This window comes from Callithrix jacchus, chromosome 19 (genome assembly GCF_049354715.1).
Source record: "Callithrix jacchus isolate 240 chromosome 19, calJac240_pri, whole genome shotgun sequence".
Taxonomy (NCBI): domain Eukaryota; kingdom Metazoa; phylum Chordata; class Mammalia; order Primates; family Cebidae; genus Callithrix; species Callithrix jacchus.
This window is the reverse complement of record NC_133520.1, coordinates 24051019-24055016: the sequence shown is the minus strand read 5'-3', so window position 1 is coordinate 24055016 and position 3998 is coordinate 24051019. Positions and strand designations below refer to the sequence as shown.

The 3998-nt window shown below is 34.9% G+C and overlaps 1 pseudogene; it reads right to left on the bottom strand.

Moving 5' to 3' along the window:
* Positions 1-1654: 1654 nt before the first annotated feature.
* LOC100414485 (renin receptor-like) lies at positions 1655-3352 on the bottom strand (annotated as a pseudogene).
* Between the last annotated feature and the right edge of the window lie 646 nt (positions 3353-3998).

Below are 3998 nucleotides of genomic sequence, written 5' to 3'. Positions count from 1 at the left end.
TGTATGTAAATTACAAATGGAAAGTTAATGAATACAGACTTGTGCCTAACACCTAGCCAGTGCTTAATAAATACTAGCTTTCTTTATAATCCGTTTCATTAGTATTATATCTAAAGCACACATTGTCTCATAGCCTTCATACTATATGATGTGTATAATAAAATTTAAAAGTTTCGGTTAAATGCATATATTAGTTTTATGCTTATTAAATTTACATTTAATCTTAGACTAACCATTATTACTGGGTATAAAGTCTAATAAAGGCAAAGTGATCTATATTTCATAAATAATTTTTAATAAATACATAGACTGCTAAAGAAAACAGCTCTAAAATTTAATAATATAGGTAGGACTATATCTTCAGCATAAATTATTAGTATACATTTTTGCAGTATTAATAGGAAAGTCATATATGATATCCAAAACTGGTAAAAAGAAAATAAAATCACATTCAGCTTACTTGATCCTAATTAAATCATAAGTATGTTGTGGAATAAAGCCCAGATTCCTATTGGTGAAATTTCATTTATTTAAAGTTTCATGAAATCTGCTCAGCATTCTGTGTTAGTGTCTTGGATATAATCGACTCTCTGATATGTTTATAAAATGTACTCATTAAAGAAACTGTGAACATTTTGATATACTGACAAATTGCACCCTCCAGTGGAAAAAATATTTATCCATAAAATTTTAATGTGTTTCTGCATTGCAACTTTCATATATTCAAAGTTGCTTTTGTCTAAAATTCTTTTAGATGTACTTGTATTTTATGACCTGAATATGTAGAATGAATATATATCTCACTCTATTGGATAGACATTGTACTTTATGAGTCCTCAGTCTATTATGCAAATAGGACATTAAATATCAGCTAAATAAAAGAGCTTTAAAGAAAAATTATTTTGGAATTATTAACTTGTCAGTCTTTATAGACATGGGTCCACTCCAACATAAAAAGTAGAACTCATTCACTTCCACTTCATATTCTATAGAATAAAGTGGAACCACAAACCATAGTAACTTACACAGGGGGACAAGTTACTGAACTAAAAATATTTTATATTCGTGCCTCAAAATATCCCTCAAGGGTTTTCATTTGTATAATTAAAAGCAACTATACTTCACAAGGCTAGTTTTTTCTTAGATAAATGTAGTATTTTTAGTATCCATACGGGACCATATGGATACTAAAAGTTGCAGAAGAAGGTTAAAAAACAGCCACCCTCTATCAATCAGAAAGAGTTCCAAAACTAAGTAACTGTATAAACACATCCATATTTTAGGGCTACTTTAAGTTAAAAACCTTTCTCTTGTTTCAGAGATATTTACATTAAATGAAAATATTTACAAATTGTTCATAGCATACAACAGCCCAAATATGATTTTCACCTATGCTGTGTAAAGAAGTTAAACATCAATAAGTTTCTCTACTAAATTCAGTGCATTTTTTCATCATACACAACACAAGCTAATCTAAATGCTTTAATTTCTTTCAGTGCATATTTCCAAACTCATTAAAGGTAATGAAATTATGTTATTAAATGGCTATATCATATTTCAGTGTATTATGGAATCTATATCACACAATTTGATTCACATCAATACTATAATTTACTCTAAAAAATCACAGCATGCACAAAATAGGGAACAAAATGTGAGTTTTTAATAAATTTAAAGTATACTATCTACTTTAAACCACTGTAATATATATTTTAACAAAATAGCTTATTTCCAAACCCCTTTTCTAATTCTGGCACAAGGAATGTTCAATCTATTCAAATTTCTGTTTTGTAATCCTATAAATGGTGCCATCATATCCAGGATCCATGTTCCAAATACTGTAGGAGGTGACAGTCACAGTCAAGGCCAAGGTGATCATTATCCAAAATATCATGTTGAAAAATCACTGAATATTCAAAACTATACTTATATGCAAGGTTATAGGGACTTACTGGGTTCTTCACTTGCTTTGCCTCAAAGATAGTCCTTGTCTTCCTCACAAGGGAGGTGTCAAATGACTTAACAGTGACTATCTCTACCACTGCATTCCCACTGTAATCATTGTACATGTCATCTGCAAATTTTTGCAGTGTCAACAAAGATCTTAGAAGCATCTCTGAATTGTTCAGAGTCTTCCCTGTAATGCGTCCCAATTTCATCCAAATCTGCCAGCTCCATAAATCAGGAGAATGATCCTTGGCTAGATGCTTATGACGAGACAGCAAGTTTGAAATATCATATAGCACTTGGAGTTCAGAAAAAAAGAGCAGGTCAACTCCATTGCTCCTACTCAGAGAATTCAGGGGAAATGAACTGAGAATAGAGTTTTCCTGAAACAAGCGATTATGGAGCTGTTCTAAGGTGACTGAAAGGTGAGTTTACCTTCCCTACCACATACAGTCTTTCCTCACTGGGAGCCAACAGCAAAACAACAGGAGTTTCCTCAGAAAATAAGGAGCGAATAGCCGGGCGCGGTGGCTAATGCCTATAATCCCAGCACTTTGGGAGGCCGAGGCGGGTGGATCACGAGGTCAAGAGATCAAGACCATCCTGGTCAACATAGTGAAACCCCGTCTCTACGAAAAATACAAAAACTTAGCTGGGCACAGTGGCACATGCCTGTAATCCCAGCTACTCAGGAGGCTGAGGCAGAAGAATTGCCTGAACCCAGGAGGCGGAGGTTGCGGTGAGCCGAGCTTGCGCCATTGCACTCCAGCCTGGGTAACAAAAGCAAAACTCCGTCTCAAAAAAAAAAAAAAAGAAAAGAAGGAGCGAATGGAATTTGCAACAGTGTTAAGACTAAAAGGAACTGCTTTCTCCAAAGGGTAAGAAATGACACTGACTGTGGGTAGAGCCAGTTTGTCCACTCCCTTCACCATCACTATGACAGCAGCCCAAGGACGATGAACTAGGTCACCCACTGCAAGCCCTGGCCAAGAAAGGTTTTTCTTCGCAGAGAAGACCATGTACAACGCAGCCATATCCGGGATTCACTCTGTAGTACAGGCCAATTTCCATTTCAAAAACTAACAGACCTTGGTGATCTCAATATACTAAACTCGTTCCCCCAAACACCCACCACCAACAAGGAGAGGAGCACAACAAACACAGTCACGGTATCACTGTGGCTGCAGCAGTGCAGGGTGATAAGGATTGGGCCGGTGGGACACGCGGGACACTGTGGGCAACCATCACAGCTTGAGAAGGTGACAGCAATCAGACTCATGCTGATTCATGGGGCTTGTCCCTTCATTGCCTAAAGGAATATTTTTTTTAAAAAAGTAAAAAATAAAATTATATATGTACCTGTATATATTGAATATTTTCTTTTTTTTTAATGGGGAAACAATGTTTGAAGAGATAATGGCTAAGGATTTTTTCTTCTTTTTTTTTTAAGAAAGGAAAAAAAGGAGTGAAGGAGAGGAAGAAAGAGGAAGAAAAAGAGGGAGAGAGAATGGGAATATAGCTTTATTCTAAAAATGGGTATTAATAATGGCTGATCAATATTTTGTGTATTTAAGGTGGAGAATGTATATTTTGTGTATTTAAAAATGGAGAGCTCTATAAATATTTATTGAGTTTACTTGTTTCAAATCTGAGTTCAAGTCCTGGATATCTTTATTAATTTTCTGGCTCGTTGAGTCTAAATCACTTTATGAGTCTTATGTATCTGGGTGTTAGGATCGTTAGCTCTTATTGTTGCATTGATCCTTTTACCATTATATCTTTGTTGCTTTGAAATCTATTTTATCAGATGCAAGAATTGCAACTCCTGCTTTTTATTTATTTATTTATTTTTGCTCTCCATTTGGTTGGTAAATCCTTCTCCATCCCTTTGTTTTAAGACTGTGTGTATCTTTGGATGTGAAATGGGTCTGGATGTAGCATACCATTAGGTTTTGGCTGTATCTTTTGATTAGGGGATTTAGTCGACTTAAATTTAGGGTTACTGCCATTTGATGTTAACTGGCCATTTTATCCATTCGTTGATGTAAATT